We start from the raw sequence: 24,117 nt of genomic DNA on the forward strand, positions 1-24,117 counted from the left end.
CAATGTGAAGTCTGTTTAAAAGACTATTTCAGTTCTCTGAATTGTTACAGTTGCTTTTATTGATCTCCTCTTTGTAAAAGTTTAAACATCCCTGAGGGCTTTTTCCTTTAAACACCAACCTCCCCGCTCTTTTCTATTTCTGTCCACACATATCTGCCCTTTCCACAATCAAACTGTTCCGACATATGAAGTCTTTGAAAGAGCAGTAACCTGGAGCGGAAAACAGTAACCAGCCTGGGTTTTATTTGACTGGGTGTCAGTGGAGAGGAGGATGCTGAGGCTAGATGTGTGATGGGATAAGAAAGGGAGAGCAAATGTGAACAAATGTTGAGGGTGTGTGCAGGGTTGAGATTATGGAGGAATGCCGGCAGTCCGGGCCAGTCTCCATTGTGGATCTTGAGAGGATTTTCTGCACAATTTTTAGCTCCAAACAATTTGAACAGAGGCTCCATGATAAACATGCAACCATTCTACCCTGTCTATTATTATGTTTGGAGCTGTGTCCTACAGCTACATTTAATTGTGTATGTTTTAAATGACTAGAAATTCAATTGAATTGAATTAATAGCATCTGTCATGAATTTTGATCATCTCTGATTTTAAGAGTGTGTGGAATTTTGATAACATTGTTTTTTATGTATATACGGTCAAATTGACAGCGACGCAGTAATTAAACAATATTAAAAACATTCACACCATATAAAGAAATACTTTTATAGTATATACAATTTCTGGAAAATGAAGTTACTGCAAAATGTCTTCAGAGTTATGTAAGTCATAAGCATGTTGTTGATAAACATTAGTTACTGAGTAACTTTCTGAGCAAATAAATGAGAAATTAAATGAGAAATTAAATTTAAAAAGATGACAAACACCTTTATAACCACTTGAAAAATGGTCACAAATACACTCACAATAAAAAAAGATTAACTACTGATTTTCTGTCCTTGAAAATCACATGATTAAAATGTTCCTGTATATCTTGATCATTTATTATAATTATTGATGGACTGATAAAGAAGTATTACTGAAACATTTTATGTTGTATCTGGTCATGGTGGAAGTAATTATATCTATTGTACATAGTGATGGATAATCTATCCTGAGAAATGTGATGTTTTTTAGGAGACGATGATACTGTTTGCATTAAAAAAAATGAAATAAATTTAAAAATGTCTCCCTTTGAAAGGTATTAATCGGCATGAAGTAGAACGATCAAGTCAAATATTTACTTAAGTGTTGAAATGGTCAGGTTCCACATCTGCTTGTCTTCACCCTTGAGTATTGTAATGTAACTATTGAACCCATTCCACGATGGTTGTATGTAGGGCACATCCAAAAAGACTTTTCTCTTTTGTTGCACATTTAAGGTAGTCTTCCTGATGTCTGCATGAGTCAGTCATCAAATCAACATACAGAGCGGCGTATAGATTAAAGCACAAAGGAAATTTGGACAGCTTTCAAATGAGCACAATATATCCATAGAATCCATGGATTATCTGCTGTCACGTGGTACAATGCTCCAGCTTTACATCTCACAACAGTATTAAATATAGACCATAGCTCAAGAGGAGCAAGGAGGGTAAAGCTCCTTTGGATCCGGTGGACTAAAGCCCTGAGCTCAGTTTATTCTCCCCTTCGTTTACAGAGTCGAATTTACTTACCTCTCTCTTCCTGACATAAAACTCCTAAAATGGATTTATGAAACTCAAGATTTCCTGTTTTGAATTGGTGGTTTTGTTTATCTTCACATGCACACTGATACTCATTGTTTATGATGTGGAAACATTATATTTTATGTTGAGTGCCCTTATTTTGCTTTGGTCATTTAGATTTAGTAACTGTAATCTTGAGTCTCTATTTCTCAACCAGAGCTTTCATTTTAACCTGACAAGGATCCAGACAGATTATAAGGTCTGACCAGAAGAAACATCACATTTTAACAGTGCCCTCTACCACGGTTAATAATACACCCGTGATGTCAAACATTATTTATATATTTTAAAGAAAAACACTGCTGTGGGACATGGCTATATTTTCATAAAAATCCCGTCAGCAAGGCCATGACCCTTCCCTTAATCCACAGTTTTCAGCCACTCGCAGCCTCAGTCCCAGAGAGCAAACCATGCCTATCCCCCTCTGTCCTCTCCCCTCTCAGCACAATATGCACTCTCCTCTTGCTAAATGCTCAGATGACAGTCTCAGCCCGCGGCTGCACACAGCGAACACTGTGAAAGTGATTTAATTGCTCTGTCAGGTCAGAGGAAGCTCACAGGCTACCTGTTGGTGTGATACACCTGCCCACAGCCAAGTCACTGCCAGTCTGTCCTGGGTGGAATGAGGGGAAAAGGTTGTATGCATGGAGGGAGACTGGGGTCATTGTAAATTGGCCCTGACAGCAGGAAGAATCATTGAAGAAAAGAGCCAGGCTGCAGTTTACTGGCAGCCAGTTTCTGACACTGTGTAATACCCTGGATTTACAGCTTCATTTTCTCTTCTTCTGTTAGTGCTCCTGCTTCTTTGAAGCTGCAAGTGAACTATAAGTGTCAACCATAGGACACACACACACACACACACACACACACACACACACTTGTTAGGATATGTGTTCCCGTGTAGGAGAAGAGTGCAATCATTTGCATAATTTACCTCAGATACATGCTTCCATGAAAACAACACACTGCTGGATTTAGTGTCTCAACAGGTTGTTATCATTACACAATAAATTATATACCAATATATAGTTTATCCTAAAGTATTTCATTGTGTTTGTTTACAGCAAAGATGTACTCTTCTGAAGTGTTAATTGTATGTTTCTGTCATACAGCATGTTTACAACTGTCAACAGGAAACAGAAATGTTTGTCCAGGTTGTAGGGAAATGCTGCTCTCTAGTGTCCAGTCAAAGTCAGCCTCTGATCAATTTCCCACATGAAATGCAATAATCTCATTCTCATTCATTTTCTTATCGCTGCTGCATTGTGCATGTTTTTTAATTATATCCATTCAAAATAAGATTAATATGCAATTATTCCCCCTGATTTGCTTTCATTATTTAGCTCATGTCTCTAAGATTCCACATTTAAACCAGAATAAGAACATTATTCCAATAACTGTGTAATGCACATCATGTAAACATGGATACAAACACATGCACAGACTTATGTACACAATAACATATATTAAGTATATCAGATTGTTTTGTCAAAGGGATAATGATAAACTACAGTAAAAATATACAATAATAATTATGAATGACATTCTTTTCTCCTTATTTTTGTGTGTTGTGCTTTGATTTAATATAACTTTCACTAATTTCCACCATAAACCTATATACACTTGAGCAAACTGAGGAACTATTATATGAGTATGATAATATATTGTGTCATATAGATAATAATTCTCTGACAGGAAACTAAGAGAAGAATGCAAAGTATACCTGCTACAAGGATGAAACAACAATGTACTGTCAGTGAGAAGTATCTCCATCTTAGGGGACACAGACGCTCAGCAATTAATGGCGAAACATGGACAGAGGATATTGAGACCAAATACAATTTGGACTAATTGACCTACTGTGGAAAACCCAAAGACATGAAAATGGTCTTCAGCCAATGCTAAAGTTCAATGGCCACTAACATTGATTTAGTATTTATACTATTTTATTTTAATTTATTGCATTCGACTTTAAAAAAAAGACTGCAGGCTGGTCTTTCTGGGAAGCAACAACGCCCCCCAGTGACAATGAGACTGAATGATAATGGTGGTTTTCTGACAGCACAGATGGGACAGACTTTAATAAGGTCAGTGCATGACCGACATTACTTACATGTACTGTGGTAGGTTTGTAGAGATGCAAAGAAATTATGCAGTGAGGTGCTTTGCTACTGATTTCACCTTCATTTCTCTTTGCCATGTGCAGGTTTATGATAATGACTATTTGTTGGGTTATGAGAGCATTTTATAAAGGCATAAAATTCTAAAAGCCAGTAAATCTGCAGGTGTTGTCTGAAGAGGATAACAAAAGAATAAACATAAGAATAAAAGTTACGCACACACAGCAAGTGTGTTTGTCTGAAATGAAAAACCTCTTTTACTTACTTCTCGTCTGATATGGATTGTTTAAATAAATTATCTCCAGCACTGTGTTAATCAGTAGACTGCCAATAGAAACTAAATGAAAAAAACACTTCCAAAGCAGACTATTTAAAACATTAATCAGAACGAGCCAGACAGTTTAGTTTATTCATGTTGTAGGTCACCACAAAAATCCCTCAGCAAAGAGGAAGAACAGTGATGAAATGGAAATACTTTCTGAGGAGCAGATGTTTTACGTCAAAACTGCAAACCTACGACAGATTCACCCGCTCTGCCTGGAAGCTCCGAGAGCCCAGTTGTTAATTTAACAACTGTGTGCCACAGCTAATTACTCACACTGATCCCTGCTCCACTGTAAACCAATATGAGACGTTATGGACTCATTGCTGGAATTACTGCTTGAATGTCTGATAAAAACTGATGGAGGGTGCAGCCCTCTCATTACCCCCAGTGTAAACACAAAGCTGGTGCCGCTGCTTTCAGTTTCAATAACTGCCTCGGTGGAATGAGAACAGGTCGCTAAAACACTTCAGTTTCTTTAGAGGCACGTGAACAAAAATGATGAACCCATTAATGCACACCTCCAGGATTTAGCTCATCGTCATCATTTTCAGCATTCTTAATAGTTCTCCATTTCCCTCAAATACCTGAATCAAGACTGATTGGTTCCTGTAGTACTCCAAAATAATTTCTAAATGATAATGGTTTGATTAAATTATTACAGCAGTAATTAATAAGATTTAAAAATTTTAAATGACTGCTTGAATATAAAAGAGGTTGCTTGTACTGAAAAACCCACAGAGAACAAGAGGGGTACTCAGAGAGCACATGCCAACACTGATTGAACACTTTATTGTATTTTCATGTATTGATATCAGATAGCCTACGCATGAACATAGACAGTGTCTGCAAACTATTATACATTAAACACAGATAAAATATTCATTCTCCATTGTAGTTCAAATTAATATTTCACAGTAACTGAATAAAATGGACCCCCACAACATGCTTTTTCTCTCTCTCCCTCTGGCAGCTCCACTTTTGAATCCAGGGAGAGTTGATTGGCTAACCAGTCTCAGCAAAGCCACCCCCCTCTCCCTGGGTCACCTGGAGGTTCTATCTGAGCCTCCTCCACAGGTACATGTTAAAGAAAGTGAAAAAAGCCTAGATCTGCCCTTAAAGGTTTCAAGAAAATCTGTTCTAATTTACACCAGACTGCAGCACCTCACAGCTCTAAAGGACACTCAGCTCATTGTTAGGATTTTTTCCCCCACAACTTATTCTGGTTCAGTGCTCTTGTCAACATTGTATTCAGACTACAGAGTTTTACAGTGTAAAAGGTCTAAAAGGGATAGTTTACTGAATTTTTTTTATTCACTCATCATCTACTAACCACTATGCCAATGGAGGGGTGATATCAACAACAATAAGAAACGAAATATCCCAATCCTTGTGCCCTAATCAGCCAGGTCCTAAACAAACTAAAAGTATAGTTTCTCATTCATTTGCGAGGGACACCTGACATTTATTCAAGCCTCTTTTGTTAACCAGCACTACCTTTTAATATAAAAGTATTCTATTTTTTCCTACCATCAATACCATTTCAAAATAAAGATTCCAATAGTGCATCTGTTTGGACAAAACTAACACAGAGTTTAAACATATCTTTAAGATGCATTATAATGAAAAACTAAATTTTTCAGTTCATATTTGAGTTAAGTGTTCATTCTCCATCTTTTAATTCCTAATTCTTCCTTGCTGGTTACTCTCTCCACTGGCTCACTGCTCCATATCCTTGTAAGAAGCCCTGAATCAGAGATGGGAGAACTTAAACACTTAGACACGAGAATTGTCACAGGATTTCCCCTTTTTCCTTTAAAAGAGTTTCCTGAAAAGGATGGTGGATGGTAAAGCAGGGATAGAAATAGGTCATTAATTAATGAAAAGGAACAAGCCTTGAATTTTCCTTTAATAACCCCAATACGTCTATGCATCCCTGGCCACCATGAAACCAAAGAGACCCCCCACACACACACCTCACAAACATCGGTCACTGTATTGCAGCTAACAGCAGAGCAGTTTTATTTCCACGGTGACTCCGGTAATGTAAAGGTCTCACACTGGAATGACGTCAGACCAGTCACCTCTGAGAACTGTTGTTCTCACAGTGTGACTGAGAGAGTGTTCGCCACATCATTTCTCACCTAACACGATCTAAGAGTGCGTAGGAGTGATGCTATGAACTCACACTGGAGCACCCTTTTGCCTCAGTGTCAACACAATGACCGATGCCACCTGGCAGCTGTACTGACACTGAACCAGAACACGGTGCAGTCTCCTCATATTCCTGATCATGAGTGTTGATGCTGTCTTTGCCTGTGTGGCACGCAGGAGACTGCAGTCAGACACGTCAACAACAACTAATGAATTAACATTCAAAAGGGAAACAAGCTCAGCTGGCTTGGTTCTAAACAGTAATACACCACTAGATGATGCTCCACTAGCCAATTATGAAGCAGTAAATAGTTTGAGAATATGAATTGTAAATTCATACATTTAGAATTGATAATGAATAGAGGTCAAAGTTAAAAACTAAACCCAGAGTGATTATCTCATTAATTTGCTGTTTTACTTTGTGTGTGTGTCTGTGTGTGTGTGTGTGACCAGCACTCCTCCCCTCAGTTGATACTTGGCTACAGTAACAGCATACATTGTCATACACGGTACGTCTCTTTAAAGCATGACGATGCAACATCACATCACTGAACATTAGAGCTGCACGTACACCTGCAGGTTTTGTAGAATATGAACACTTTTCGATTGCAATACATTTGTATTCCTGACTCATCAGCTTACACAGTGTGTTGCACTACACTCTTACAGCACCACCTGTTGTCACTGCAATTTTACCATGAGCCAACAGTGCATGTTGACTTAAGCTGATGTATTGTAGGGCCCAACATTGCTGTGGGCATATAACAGACTGGAAAACACACAGAGGCAGAGGAAAGGAACTTGAGGAGTCCTTAAAGGGTATTTTTCAACCTGGGCCCTATGTTTATAAATGCTAGTATTTCCTTGCTCTTGTTGAGGGTTGTTGTACCTTATTAACCCCCATGAGACAAATTGTCATTTGGGAATATGGGCGACACAAAGCGGTTGTAGCGGTTGCTACAATGTAATCTTATGTGGCAACTGTGACAGTCAGAAATATTCACTAAAAGTTTTATTTCACCAACAAAAGGCTCAAATTGTAATTCTGGGTCTTTGCTAAAAGTATGGCAACTTTACACAAGTCCAAATCTGGGGACTTGGGTTGTTGCAGGAAGACAAATGTGGAAACGTTAGTGAGAGTGACGGAGAATTGAAGAGAGGAATTTGGATTTTACTGAGAGAAACTATTATGGCTGAACTTTTTTCTGATGTGTATGATGTCATTAAGGCAGTTGACTTTGACGGTCGTCCCTAATAAACAATTTAAGTAGATATTTGTCGACTGTCGTAGTTGCCCCAAAAGATTACATTACTGGTGGAGATGACCTACTCGACTGATTCCAAACGTTTTTTTACTACAAAAATCCATTATTATGTGCAATTAGAATGGATGGATTCAATTTTAGATTTAAAGGGTTTCTCATAGATGATTGATGCTTGCATCCATATTTGTAACGCTGAATATTACAGCGAATAAAAGCCTCCACTGAATGAGCTCTGATTTATGGCCAATTGCTGACTGACTGTGTCCCTGCTCACTTGAGAGACCCAGTGGGAATCTGAACCCGGAGATTCAGTAGTGACTCACCCTGAGAAAAACCCAGCTCCCCTTCAACCCTGTCAGTGGAATGTGGAAGAGCCACACGAAGGAGCAGATGAGGGGGACAGAAAGGTGCATGACTCATTCATGTTCCCACTCTGAAGGCCACGCACACACACACACAGAGCTGACACAGTGCATGAGGCATGGGAGCTGCTGATGAGAGGCAATATCTTGATGACGATGCCCAAAGGACAGTTGTGACAGGCCGCTCGCTTGCATCAGGTGTTGGTGGGTGGTCGCTGAAGATGATGTCAGAGGGAATAATGCCATAAGGTACGTGGTGTTGGCCGGACTAGAAAGGTCATTTACGTTAGTCATGATTATTCACAGTTAGAGCCCACACATGGAAATATCAGCTGCTGAGTCATGTTAAGTTTCACACTGGTTACAAGTCAGCATGGAGGCTGGATGTATGCTTGTGTCCTGGAGATTTTGTTCAGTTATTGTGTATAGGCTTAGTAAAGGTGGTGGTGTCAGGGTGTATTATTTGATTGACAAAGACTCCCTTAATGTTCGCTTTCCTGTTGTCATCTTTACCTTTGAGCTGATCAAGATGCATTGAATGTAATAATGTTTTCGTTAAAGCACCTACAAGAAACTTTTCATTTAAGTTGAATTTGGCGTCTGTGGACAAAAGAGGTAGAGTTTCCATTGTTTCCTCGTTGTGAAAACCTCAGTCTAGACAGCACGGGCATTTGTTTTGGAAAGCATGAAAAAACAAACGCATATATCGTGTATAGTGAGTTCAGGACACACACCAAGAAACAACACAGCTTTCTTTCTTTACTGTTATGATATAACATAAAACATGGACTGCATCTGTTTACATTCTCTCATCGGGTTCAAAGATCTAAATACTCAACATATTCATATAAAAATAAAGATACATAAAGTATTAACCCATTTTACAGTAAAAAATTATCTTCTAACAATATTATTATGGATTTTACACAACCATTAAGTGTTAAGTACATCTATCAGGGTTCCTACGGTCATGAAAAACCTGAAAAAGTCATGGAATTTTAAAATGTTTATTTCCAGGCCTGGAAAAGTACTTGAACAAAATTAAATCCTAAAAGTTTTTGAGAAGTCTTGGAAATTTGTTATATTCATATTTTCATGTCGTTCATTTACGCAGATTTTTAAATAATTCATATGCTCTTAAAAAAATACGCTCATAATATAAGCAGGCATGCGCTCTCATACTAATTGAAAAGTTCAGTGGGGAAGCAGGTGGAATATTGCACTATGACAGGGAAGTGTTGATTTAACCATGCTTGGCTACAAATGGAAAAGTAAATGCTATGGGTTACATCAGACAAATACCTCAAACTATTGTCTCATTCATTTGTGTAATTTAAGATATACTTAATTCTTTGAAATTCTAATTTTTAGCTTAAATTTTACTTTCATGTAAAGTGCCTACAAGTATCCCACGTTTTGTACTTCCCTAACACCAAGAGTGGGACATTTCTAGGCATTTTGCCTCAATAATAAGTGCCTAAAATCGCCGGCTCATTCTGATTGGTCGGGACATTTCTAGGCATTTTACCTCAATGATAAGTGCCTAGAAGTGTCCAGCTCATACTGATTGGTCGGGACATTTCTAGCCGTTTCTGCTATAATGCTAAGTGCCTAGAAGTGTCCCAAGTATTGCACTTGCGTAACCACTAGTGTGGGACATTTCTAGGCATTTTGCTTAAATGTAAAGTGCCTACAATTGTCCCACTTATTGTACTTCCCTAGCACCAAGAGTGGGACATTTCTAGGCATTTTTCCTCAATGATAAGTGCCTAGAAGCTTCCGGCTCATTCTGATTGGTCAGGACATTTCTAGACATTTCTGCTATAATGTTAAGGGCCTACAGGTGTCCCACATATTGTACATCCCTAACTAATTTGGGGAAATTTGTTATATTCATATTTTCAAGTCATTCATTTACGCTGAGTTTTAATTAATTCATATGCTTTTAAAAGAAATACGCTCAAAATATAAGCAGGCATATGCTCTCCTACTATTTATTGAAAAGTTAAGTTGGGAAGCAGGCAGGATAGTGCACTATGCCAGGGAAGTGTAGATTTAACCAGGCTTGGCTACAAATGGAAAAGTACATGCCATGGCTGTGTATTATGTGTATTATGTGTATTAACCCTGATCTATACAGGTACAAGAAATCTTCCCCCTCCTCTTATTTTGGACATATGGAACATCCCACCTGAGATAATACCAAATCACCCAATGTATAGTAGCTGTAAATTGGCTGGAATATCAAACCACACAATCATTTTTTATGATTACAGTTAGAGTAGCGGTGTGGAAGCATGTGAATGCGTTCACATCGGCTTGCTGCATGTGCAGGATTGTCTAGTGGTCTGTTTACTCCACCAGACTTTTAACTTGATGTTCTTTTTGTACTGTATGTGTTTTTATGTATGCAACATGTTCCCTGTCTTCACGACAAATTTCTCCCTGGTGGAGACCAATAAACTAACCTAACCCAACATAGCTTTTTGCAGGATGTGTAGCAATGATGTGATGTATCGGAATCCTCATTCTGATCACATCTATTTTGTTTTTAAAGAGACATGGTGTTGGTGAGGAACAAATTCATGAGCGCTGGTCTCTGCGGGTTAGCCTTTACCCTTTAGCATAAATCGTCGCCCGGCTCACTTCCCCCACTTCTGATTCCTCTCCCTCCGCCTGAACATAGGCTTTTCCAGCTTGACTGGCATAAATCATTGCTCTGACCTCATTGGTAATCCGTCCATGCAGCAGAAATCTAGAATAGCTTATACAAAAAATCCAAATTTCGGCCTGATTGTTTAATTTGCTGTTGTAAGTCATAAAGTGGCAGCAATATTACAAATAAAACCATTAAATTACCCTTTTCTTAATAAACAGTTTCTTTTACTATCTCGCATCATTTGAATTCAGTTCGGCTTGGTAGGAAAATCAACGAGCAGGTTGATTTTAGGATTAAGTTTGTTGATAGTGAACAGCAGGTTTTTGCAGCAGTTTTTTTTTTTTGATGGAGCTCCTTATTGGAACATTTAGTGCGAGCTATAAGTGTCATGTCACAGACTCAGCAATAACATGTTACCACCTCCAGTTCATATGGTGAACATGTCGGCAAGCAGTTGCTTGTTCCCACATCTAGCAAACATCTCTCATTTGGTGGTGTTTGTGTGCCACTGCAATAATCACTTCTCTTTTAGCCCCGCCATTGGTCTCGGTCAACTTATGGGAAACTCCTCCAGCTCCTTTAGCTGCTAAATGCTCCACTTATTGACCAGGTAGTTTCCAAGTCTGTCTGCTGTTTAGAGCAGGTGGTGGACAAAAGGCCAGAAAAACAAAACAAGTAGCTAAAAGAGGCTAAAATGCTCCATAGATCTGTGAAAGAAGGGCAGGGGCGGGTGATGTACTGGGTGCTTAAGGTTAATTTCCTCTGGGAACTGGTACGGCTGGGTGACCAACATTTATTTATAAATATACAAGACACTTTTATTTATGATATATGGCACTCACATATAGCACCATCCCCCAGACTGAGAACTTTAAAATACATACAGTACAATAATAATTTTATATATTCAGTATTTCTGAATTTGAAAACACACTTCAGACGGTGGTGAGAGTTTATACTCTATCAACTAAAAGTTAAGAACACTCATCCATTTATCAGGAATCTACTGCTCAGAAAGACATCAGGAGGATAACAAATGAACAGTTCTCTGATATAAGAGCAGGCCAGAATGGACGGGTGCAGTACAGTCACAGTAGTGAGTCACAGTGCTGGTCGGTAGTGGGTCAGGTCCCACCCAGCTCGCTGCTCATCAGTGCCCTTCAAGATCCAGGCCAACTGGAATCATTTGTATGCAGGGAAGCTGAGGTATTCGATAAATCGATGTTCCTTACCTGAGATTATTCTCATGGCTGTTAGGGGGGGGGCAGGCGCAGAGGGGAGGGGTGCTCCTAGCTGGAGTTAGCGTCAAATAGCATCTGCTTTACAAATCTGAAAGGTACATGTCCTTCAAATCATATATGGTGATGGTACAAAGATGAGACTTTGCGATGTTTGAACCTCTACAGTTACAACAGATTGAATCAAGCAAAGCGATAAATCTGACTTGTGATTTCAGGAGAAATGTCTTAGCAGCTGGATTGTTTTGAAATTCAGTTCAGGCGTCTTCTGTCCCCAACTTTGGTGACACTGACTCTTTTAGCTCCATCACCAAGTTCAATTCAAAATGTCTCCAATATTTTGGTTTCTGACTTGACACCTTTGAAAAAAAGGAAACTCATTTGCACCTTGTGTTTTGCACTTTTCTGATACAGATGGGCAATATGACATAATAAATTCTTCACATTAGCATTATGAAATAATCACTGTGATTGTGAGTATGTTTTCATGCTGACATTAGCCTCTGTACAGCTTCACAGAGCAGCGCTGGTCACTCATTAGAAATGATAATCACACCATGTGACCATTAGTATCACCCACCAATATAACTGGTGGTAGCTTGACTCCTCATCCTCTGCCGCCATTTTAAAGTGACAAGCTTTTCTAGTTTTCTGTTTTTTAAATACACTTTTTTTAGCTTTTTACAAGGGGAAAATGTACATACATAAAAAAGATCAGAACAAAGCAATTCATAAAGTGAGCTAGTGCCAGGGTAATACGACTGTAGTGATCAGCGTCCAATAGGTTCCATTGGTTTGTATGAGGGCGGAAGTGTCCGGCATTTCACACACAGCTCATTTTGAATGGGCTATCCATGTGCACTACATGGTGGCATAAGTGTGGATGCATTACGGAACCAAAATAGCAAGCAGGAGTGTGGACGTACGCAGAGTAAGGCACAGGATTACACTTGTTTCGTATTACAACATTATCAGATTCTTATTATTGATGTGTTACTGTGAATGTAAGCAGTGGTTCTAATTTCAACTATTTTATAAGCTGTTGTTAGTTTGAAACTCCTGCAATGCCATGATCCATCCCTGCAGGTATTTGAACTAAAACTGCATGATTAGAACTTTTCTGAGGACTATGTACACACTGGGCTTTATTCAACATCTCTCTAAATAAATATAGCAAAGTGCATAAGATGTGTAAAAATAAAAGTGTACCTAAATGCAGTACTTGAGTAAGTGTTCTTGACTGCTTATACATCTCTGCATTGTAAAGGATAGCAGCAACAAGGGTGATGATGCTGCCTAAAACAGCACCGGACTAACAGATTCTCACATATATAATCTGCTTTAAAACAGTGGAGGCCCCACTGAGAAATTTCCTTTGCAGATGAGATTTAAAGTCTGATCTCCCAGCATGGAGTCTGGAAATGCTGGCTTACACCTAAAACATAAAATCCAGTGTTTGGGAAGATTATTTAGCAATTAACCAGCGGTTGCCATCTGGCTCCAGCGTTCGCTGCACCCTGGTTCAAGCTGCTGTGTTGCGAGAGCATATTCAGCTGATATGTCCAGTTTTGTGCTTGACAAAACATCAATTAATTAAATGAGTTTTATTGTGAAATGAATCATAATCTTCATTATTGAATTACAGAGTTAAAGGCCCATACACTAATCACAATAATTTCTCTGTAATTACAAATCCTATACAAAAAAGAAAATAGAACGTATGGTAGTATATTATGCATTTTGAGTTGTTGTCTCAGTTGTTGTAGTGTTTCTCTATACTACAAAACAACCTAAACTAAAAAAACTGATAATCTTCAACATAATACAAGTTGCTTGCTACCATTGAGTTTAATTTTTCAAATAACTACAGCTCCTCACACAATGCCAACGGGAAAAGTCTCAGGGCCAAACTGAGTCCTGAATTAAAATCAAAGAGCTGCAGCCTTAAACCTGCAGTGTCACTGCCAGAAGATTGATTTCAAAATAAATAATGAAAAGTTGCTCCTTCTCTTCCTTCCTCCTGTTGATGTGTCTTATTAACTATATTTTTGACTGTGGCATATTGTATTAACCACATTCCACCACAATACACCATAAAGTTTGATTTAGATTTTAATGTATACAACAAGACATTCTTTCACATCTGTGCAGCTGGACCGGCCTTCTGACAGTAAATGCAAAGGAGGGGGTAAAGAGCCTATAGCTGCAGCTTGTTTCAAAGACACAGAAGAAAGGGCAGTAGAAAGAGCTGGAAGCGGTGAAAGAGGAGAGCACAAGTTAGAAGCGAGAGAGTCAGGGATGAGAGACAGAGGAGGAGGAGATCTGGAAATGAGGCAGTGAAGAAGTACTGAACTGAAGAACTGAACTTGGGGCCAGTTCAGTTCCCAAGTTAATGGGGCCATTGAGAAGTAGAGCAGGTCAGTGACGATTTTATCATTTTTTATCATTTAGGTTTCAGAAAATGTTCAAGTGCCAAAAAGCAGAAGTTTTTGCGATCACACAGAAGCAGCTTGATCGTGAGAGAAGGACTCAAACTGCCCCCCCCCCACCTCTATGAAACACCCCTACGTGTCATCTGTGCATCATCAAGCTCCTGCTTCTCCTCATGTTCTGTGACTGTGCAGTTTTCTCATTGATATGCAAAGTTTTGCTTTAGATGGAGGAGTGGGAAAAGAGGATGCAGTTCAGCCCTGCATATGGAAGTGACAAGGTAGCGCTGCCACCAGAGTGCAAGAGACATCTGTTCTCTGTTTTTTTTTTTGTCAATGCTTCTCTAAGGACTTGTTGCCATCTCAGTTTCTCTCACTAGTAGTACCAATCTATGAATTTACATAGTAAATCTCTATAAACAGATTCTACATGTCGTCACATACAAACTGTATCACTGTTTGTGTTTTGTGTCTTGGTCTGGATCCCCAAATCTTTGGCTGTTGCCCCCAGAGGATAATTCATCAGATTGTAGCCAGTGGGCTCAGAGATCAAATAATGAGGTAAATGATAAAGCATGTTACATGGATTCCAACATACCAGCATCACTTTGAATTTGGTCCTCTAGGATTATGGTCTTCGAACTGATGTTTCATCTAGCCAGTCTCCACATCGCTGAACCACTCTATCTCTATAAGTACATAGTGGTTGTAACAAAGAGATGTTTTAGGAAATTTAATTAATTAATTTAAAAAGTCTAAATATTGGCAAAAATGTATTGAACGATGTAATCCAGGGTTTTCCAAAATAATTCATTTTGGTAACGTGAATGAATGACACACGTTTTGGTTTCTCATACACCTTCAGGTTTGTGTATCTAGTGAAAAAAAAAAATGATCCGCCCCATCTGCTGTTTCTGAGGTGTGCAGCTGGACTGGGCTGCTGCTGCTTCTGGGAGGAGAGAAGGGGCAACAAACTGTAGAGGACAGCAAAGTTTGCATGCCAGCAGTAACAGTATTTAAAAAGCATGCAACATACATGTGGGAGCTTCTTGATTTCAAGACAGCATAGATGCAGGAGCATGGCGAGTTCTCGGATTGTACTGGCAGATGGGAACAAGTGCTACCTTCCAAGACCATTAAGTAGTCATGCACCGAGGACCACTGCAGTCTCTGTTCAGAGATCAGAGCTGGTGTAAAGAGTATAGTACACATGCCTGTTTCATGCAACAGCAGTGATAGGATAAATCTCTAAAGAAACCTCCTAAGCCATCTGAGCTTAGGTCGTTTTACCGTCGAATAAGGTGAATTATGAAAATTAATTTGTTCTACTTCCATAAGGATCAAGGTATGAAGAAGCAAATGGTAATAAAGGAAGTGGGTTTTGCTAAACAATTCAAGCGAGTGTATCTTCAATAATCTTGGGTAATATTCAGGTGTGACAGGTGTGTTTTGCTGCATTGTGATTTATGAATCCATATAAATTATTGTAGATTGTGTTGTGGAAAGTAGTGGAGTGGATAGTTTGACCGTACACTCCATCAGTTCTGAAATGACAGTGGTCCACCTGAGCTCATCAGTGAGGAGGGAGCTACTCGGGAGTCGGCCTTGTTGATACGGATGTTTAGAAACCATTACGTATAGTATTGGGGAAAAAAATCCGATATAAGTCACACTTCCGCACAGCTACACTTGCCAATACAACAACACATAAAATGAATACAGGCCTGACTTGAGAGGTGCATATCCAAACAGAGGTCATCAAATCGCTCCAAAGCCATGAATGTTCTTGAATGTTCAGGTTCATGAGGAATTATAATTAATCAGATAATCAGATGTTACACTACAGGAATCTCTTCATTCACATTACTCCCTGTACATGGGCTTAAAGTCCCCTAGTGCCCTGGTTAAGTTGACAGTCCAACATTATCCAGCTCAGGTCAATGAGAGAATCTAAGCTGCCTATGGTTATGGTTCACATTAAATAATGAAGGTAATCAAATGACCTGATGTGGCATAAAGAGACTATTTCGTAACTTGGGCCTTTTATGTTGGATGTTCTTCCTCTGTCTCCTTTATCAACAAAACAATCACATTTCCTGGTAACACGGTTTGTGTATTTGTCTGGCATGATCTCAAGCCTTTGTGACATGCTACCAGGTGGTTGCGTGTTCTGCCATCTCCAAGGACAAGCTGGGCTGCTACCAGTCCCCTTAGGATTATAAAGGCTTTTTTTTGTAAAGCTTATTCTATAAAGATGGATGATTACTTCTATGTATTATAGTCCAATTGCCACAGTGTAAAGTGATATAAGTGAAGGATATCACCCAGTTTGAGTGCACTTAATAGCTTTTTAGATGTTTCAGATATGGCCCCAAGTGGGCTCAGATACATTTAACCCCTTTTTCTTTGTCAGTTGGCCATGTGGAGTGTGATATATTTCAGCAATATAAGGAGAAATGTCTATAAATGAGCAAGTGTTCAAGAAAAAGAAACACATCTTTTCCACTTACGTATTTGCCTGCTGTTTTAAAGAAGTGGGATAAACCTAGATTGAGTGTTTTGATCAGAATGAAAGATCACAGATACACCTAAAAACACCAACTTTATGTATTTCAGTACATATTCAATTTCTTTTGCAAAGTACGTTGCCAATGGGGTCTCAGCGCAGCAGCCAGGGACAAACAATAAGCTTTTCAGCATTTTATTTAAAGATCAAGTGTAAACATAAATTTAAATACAACACAAATCCAGCACTTTCTGCTAGCATAGAGCTTTACAGTTTAGCATGGCTCTGTCTCTCATAAGTCTCTGAGTGTCTCTTGTGTGTCCGTGTTCCTCTGCGTGTCTCCCTGAGACCGCTCTGCTGCTGCATTTTGTACCAGAGGATCAATCAGCTGACAGCTCTGACCTCCAATGACTGATCCTCTGGTCCAGGTGGAGCTGCTCTCTCAGCCACCTCAACACTCACATTTAATAAAAAAAAATTCCAGTATGTGTTGAGTTAGGTTGAATACATCCATCCAGTTTAGATGCATATTCCAGCCATAATGATGCTTAATACTTTGTTGCCTTTGGACGATGCTAGGCAAGATTACTCCATGTGTTTACACTCTTAATAGCTAAAACAAGCAATACAAGTAACACTAGTAACCGTCAGGAATCAACTTTATATTCTAATGTTGTTGACCCTGACCTGCTAAACAGCTAATTTATTTAGGGAGAAATGTATTGTACAAGAATCATGTTTTGTATCGATATAATGAGGGAATGTATTCAGTGCACATATCTGCCAAATTACTTTTTTCATGTTTTTTTCAGAAATATGCTGTGATCAGAACTGACATACATTCAACTTGTTAGAGAACAAGTGATTATATCCATATCCAGCACGGAGACAGCAACAGTATCATTGACTTAGAGTGGTGGTTGTATCCACCTTATCGATACAAGTCTTTTTTAACTCAGTCTTTGATCTTCAGTACTTCCAAAGGGAAATATCTCTTTAGCTGCTGAATACTCCACTATGTTCACCATCTGCTCTCTAACTGTGTCTGTCTGCTCTTTGCTGGAGAGTCGTGTTTCGAGAGGGTTTCTATTACCAGCTGCCTACTACAAACAAACACAACAAAGTGTGAGAGTGCTGAGAATGAACCACAACAGTAAAGTTACCTAAACAATCAGATGTACGAACATGTTTTTGTGTTTTTTGCCTGAACTGAACAGGCTCAGTATAATAGCCCTGGTTAGCACTGTCCAAGATACAGTCTACAAAATGGCCAGCTGAGTGGTACAGCATGTGCCAGAACAATGAGTGAAAACCTGGCTCTCTAAATGTGTCCAAAGTTATGGAAAAAAAAGGTTCCAGCCTGATATCACTATTTTATTGTGTCTAAAAGTCCTGCTGTACAACATACTTGTCTCTAAAGCCTCCCTGTGTCCTAAAACCAAATCAGCTACTCCTGGCCCCACCATGGATATGATTCCTGAGTTCTGATTGGTGCCCATATGAACACATTTTCTTGCGGCAGGCACAGACATCCTATTACCGTCATCAGGTATTGTACCTCTGGTGCTTGTGATGCTACATGTATGCATATTTCCCATTTAGAGCGTTGGTTTTCCTTCTCCTATTTTCAGAATGATATGCAGGACATTAACCACGTTAACCATGTTAATCATGTTTCTGGTTCAGTGAAGCCTTTTAGTCCTTCACAAGCTATAGATTTCACATCTTCAACAGCCCTAATGGGGATACCAGCCGCTATGAAATCAGGCCATACTGTAGAATGCAAGCAAATTAATAGTTGCTGTAGGTTCAATATGATGTTCCTCCTCTAAGTGCTAAGAGAGATAATATTCACCGTGGGTAGCCTGGGGTGCCTCTGGAGGACAGGAGTGGCTTTTACACCACGGTGACACTTCTTGATTGAATTGCTCTGCCGTGTCAGTCCATTAATTTCAAATGAGACAATCTGCAATCCCTGTAGAATCCCATTGCATAAGCATAGCGCTGTGTTAAAAGTGCGGGCTGGTGGGAAAACACCTCAGCATGTACAAGAGAGGCTGTGTTGACTAGATTGAAACACAAAACCAAGCTGCTTCTGTCTAATCATCGTTTTCACAGAAATCTTTGTCCGTCTGTCTGTACGTGACTCGCATATCTCCAGAGCCGTTAATCTTATTGGCTTCACACTTGGCATGTGTACTGTTAAGGGCCCAAGGAAGTGCAGTGTTGCGTCTTTCGGACACATAAGTTCAATGTTGATACAATTTTAATGAACAGGCAATAAGTGCTTGGTAGAAGTGGCAGTCGGGATATATCAACTTAAGTGACGCTGTTGATCAGGAAAACAGAGCGTTCACGACAAGATCCACCACAACAGACTTTTGAGGGTTCTACATACTGAGTCAAGCTTCACTGAACCGGAAATAAACAGGTGTACAGCTCATTTGTAGTTTAAGAGAGAAAGCTCCAACCAGGATTATCACAAGGCAAGTAAACATCCCATTCCAAACAGGCAGGTTGCTGCAGTGAGTTTAAAATAGAAGACAAAATAACAACATTTGGCTTCACTTGTATGGAGCAACACTAAACCGACAGGCTACCCCCCCCCCCCCCCCCCTTGTAGTTCACTTATAATTTGATTTATATGTATTTGTGTAACATTTGTTAATTGCAACATGAAGTATTACGGAAGATCAGAGTTAAATTCTTATGTATTTCGCCAGAGAGGTGTACAAGTATGACATTATTATTTCACATTAAAAGGAGCTACTATCAACTTTACAGAGTTTATAACCACGCCATTATCTCTTGAAAAGATTTCTGTTTTCTGTTTGGACATGGTCAGTTGAAAAGTAGCGGAAAACTGTTTGTGTCTCCACCTCATGAGATGGTAACTCTCTCAAAGCTCTGCTGACTCTCTCATAGACACACACTGCCAACTTAGCGACTTTGTCGCTAAATCTGGCGACTTTCCAAACCCTCATGGTGACTTTTTTTGTCAAAGCTACTAGCGACAAATCTAGCGACTTTTTCTGGTGATATTGGAGACTTTCTGGTGTTTTGGAGACTAACGTGAAAGCACGTATCGTTCTGCAGTTACTGTCCTCAACGAGCAGCGGGTGCTGCCGTGAGCCCCTCCACCGTCCCAACGCACTCACAGGCGGTCAGTCTCCCAGTAGCCTTACGCAGCAGTCCCAGCTGCAGTCAGAGCAGAGAGGAGACCCACACGCCGCGTCCTCCAGACTGCAAATGAATCGCGCATGCGCAAAGCCACCGCTGATCCTGCCCTGTCTTACAGAGCGGGATATAAGTGTCAATGTATCTTCACTGTCACCGGAAAACATGAGTCATGAGACATTGATATCAGTCTCTTCATCGATGCAGAGTCCACATCTCTCGTGTTGAACGTGGTGAAACTGAACCCTTTCAGGGCCCTGAAAACTAAACCAAAACTTAAGAAGAAAAAAAAAATAACTTGCTCTGCCAGAGTTTCTCTTTTGGATCATTTTTGCCGGTCCCAAGCCCGGATAAAGGAGGAGGGTTGGACGTAAAGCTAGAAGTTCCACCCCACATAACAGCGTTTTGATTAAATTTGATATTCTGACATTTAACAATACAGGAAAAATTAAATCAAGTAAAAAAAAAAATTGCGCGTGCACATAAATACAAAATGCACATTCACATCTGCACTGCAGGAGATGTGCCGGCGCACATCTCCTGCAGCGCACATCTCCTGCTGCGCAGATGTGCGCAAATCTGTGCCTTCGCACATCCTGCAGCACACATCATCCTGGGGCGCACATCGGCGCACATCGTCTTGCGGCTCACATCCTGCAGCGAACATCCTGCGGTGCATATCTCCTGCGACACACCAGTGTTAATTTTGGCAGCTATTTTTGATTTAGTCTTAGTCTTAGTCTTTTGACGAAAATGCATATTAAGCCTGAAACATGCTTCTGCGTTTTCACGGGCCCGTAAGCGCAAGAGCCCTTCCGGGTCCCTTACGTGCTTATGTATCCCTCCTTACGTGCTGACGGATGTCGACCCCCTTTTCTAAAATTTACGGCAAAGCTCCGCAAGCTCACTCAGCCCGCAAGGCTGTGATTGGTCTGCTCTACATCCCGTCCGGTGTCTAGTTTCCGGTTTCATGCCCCACAATACGCGGAAATCACGGAAGATTTAGAAGAATGAATATGGACCAAATAGAAGAGCACTTGGCAGAAGAGATCCGAAAGTATGACCACTTGTATAACCCGTCACTGACCGGCCGATTTGTCCGCCAGAAATAGGCTATGAGGAGCCGGAGTGGCGATGTAAATAAAAAGAAGTTGCTCTTCAATGTCCAGCAGCTCCATCTCAATCAATTGTTGTTCGGTTGGAATCGTGAATACACTCTCTGCCATGGTTCACCGTGTGTTTGTAATGGAGAACACGACTGGTAGAAGGTAAATAAACAGTCAACAACGATTGCCACACCCACAAAGAAGGCGTCTCTCAGGTCGCCTTCGACAAAAAGCATTACTCCGCCTAGTGTTCTGGCGCGGAATTGCTATGTAAGACGCGCAACGGTTGGGGAAGCATGAATGAAAACGAGTCTTGCGCCACAGCGGCGTGAAAAGACGCAGACGCAGTCGCAGAAGCATGTTTCAGGCTTTAGTTTTAGTCACATTTAGTCATTTTAATCCTTCTTAGTTTTAGTCTAGTTTTAGTCGCCGAAAACAAATTACATTTTAGTCTAGTTTTAGTCGACAAAAACAAATTACATTTTAGTCTAGTTTTAGTCGACGAAAACTAAATACATTTTAGTCCAGTTTTAGTTACATTTAGTAGCCACGTTAAACTCCTTTTTTTCCCTTCTCAGGCCCAGGAACCCTGTGTTGTGTGTAAAACTGCATAATAGTCTAGCTTGCAGTACTTAGATTGTCCGCTAGATATCCCTACCAGCATAGGTCTATAGCAGGGGTCGGCAACCTTTACTTTCAAAAGAGTAATTTTGCCCCCTCTTCCCCCAAATAAAATTTGTCTGGAGCCGCAAAAGAAATTTGATAACAAAGCTAATAAAGTTTAATATAAAGTTATACTATACTAAACTATAGTTTGTTGCATTTACGAAATTATAGAACCACAATAAAGAAAACTCTTGACATTTTATTGCTATTTGTACCTGTTACAACAAAGGAAAACACAGAACACTTATGAAGAGAAGAAAATACACAGGCCTATCCTTCTTAGTTTTAGTCTAGTTTTAGTCACATTTAGTAGCCACATTAAACTCCTTTTCTTCCCTTCTCAGGCCCAGGGACCCTGTGTTGTGTGTAAAACTGCATAATAGTCTAGCTTGCACATCATCCTGCAGCGCACATCATCCTGCAGCGCACATCATCCTGCGGCGCACATCATCCTGCAGCGCATATCATCATCACCGCACATCATCCTGCAGCGCACATCATCCTGCAGCGCATATCATCATCACCGCACATCATCCTGCGGCGCACATCATCCTGCGCGAACATCAAAGGAGGAGGTTGGACCTAGAGCTAGAAGTTCCACCCCACATAACAGCCTCTTGATTAAATTTGATATTCTAACATTTAACAATACAGGACAAAATCGATTTATGTAGTTATTTTGAGAAGTGATGGCCTATTTCAATGGCAAGATAAAAAAAAAAAAGAATCAACAGAAGAATACGGAGGCGTATTGCATTCACTTTTATTTCTTTAATTATATTGGGCATTTGTAGCTTATACTGTGTTGTGCATAATTGTGTGCATTGATATTTTTTTCGGGGGGGGGGGGGGGGGGGGCGCTGTCACACCTCCTACCCTTACTAAAGTTGGCCTTTGAGACTTATTCATTATTTTCTTCAGATAATTTATGAATGCTGGAGTTTGTCAAAGTTCCATTTAGTGTTGTTTCCCACAGTGGTCGGGCCAACCTTGTTTTTCACCACGATTGAAATGTACTTTGGCAGCCAATAAATAATACAGTTGTTTAAATACAACTCTTATAATGGTTTGAAGGATATGAAAGATGGTTGTTCTCCTGTGCTGAACCTTTCAAACGAGTCATGTAAAGAGGCTGAGTGTATAATGCCATCCTAATAAATACATGAGCTTTATAAAAAATTAAAGGACTTTCATAAAGGCATGAAACTGTAAATAGCTATATGATGAAACATGCAAATATAGAACCCTGCTCTACATAGGACCTGGGTGTTACTTTGGCTTATGAGAAGGTGTGAGATATTCTGAATTTCATGCTTCACATCTTTACAACTTGTCTAGTGAATCACAGGTCAAAGCTTTGTTGGATGAGCTACATTCGTGGGGCAGTATTTTAAATGCATTTACTTACTTTGTATTGTTTCAACATTGTCTTCTCTATAGATTTGCTGAACAGGTGGACTTACATTGCAAAACACAGACACAGACTGAAGTTTAAAGGGATAGTTCACCGAAAAATTTAAATTCACCCAACATCTACTCAGCACTATGCTGATGGACGGGTGGGTGAGGTGTATGAGTCCGCAACACACTTTTGGAGTTTTAGGGGTAAGGGTTAAAAAGTAGGTTTCATTAACGTCGCTCAAGTCCAATTTGAATGTCTGGGTTTACGGACACTTGGGTGACACCACACAAGCAGTATGGTGTATTTTTTTTTCTGTTTTATAACATCTGAAGAAGGAGTCACCAGTTACTTAAATATTGGAATTGGCTGCAACACTATTTAACCCTGAAACTCCAAAAGTGTTCTGAGGACTCAAACACTTTACCCAACCTCTATAGTGGTGAGTGGATAATGAGTGAATTGTCATTTTTCTGTGAACTATCCCTTTAATATGAGGGTCAATGACAAAGAAGCCAAACAGTGCCGTTTTGTGCTATTTGGGCCATAGTCACCATTTACCTCTTTCGCTCTCCAGATTACACCTTTCTCCTTTAGCGCAACTTGTTTGCCAAAAGTTACCAAACTTAGTTTTGGGATATTGGGCCACATTTGCTATTTAACGAGTAAACATCTTTAGGCTCATATCCATTTAGTCTGGGTTACAAAAATATCAGATGGGCCACTGAAGTTGCTCACATTCCAATGCTAGCAAACAGATGATCCTAGTGCAGATGTAAGAAATAAATGATTTGAGTTCAGGAAGTCACAAGTCTTTCATACAGTTACAAGAATCAAGCAAGGTTTTGATGAAGCACGAGTACAACAAGTTTATATGACGCTCTGAGTTCTGCTGTCATGCCAGTCAGTCTGACTTCCACATAAATTACTGTGGCAATAGACTATCGTCACCGGGGTCTCCCACACACAGCTAGAAACAAAGGTGTTGCTTTTCAGCAT

The sequence above is a fragment of the Pleuronectes platessa genome, chromosome 15 (genome assembly GCF_947347685.1).
Source record: "Pleuronectes platessa chromosome 15, fPlePla1.1, whole genome shotgun sequence".
In the NCBI taxonomy this organism is placed as follows: domain Eukaryota; kingdom Metazoa; phylum Chordata; class Actinopteri; order Pleuronectiformes; family Pleuronectidae; genus Pleuronectes; species Pleuronectes platessa.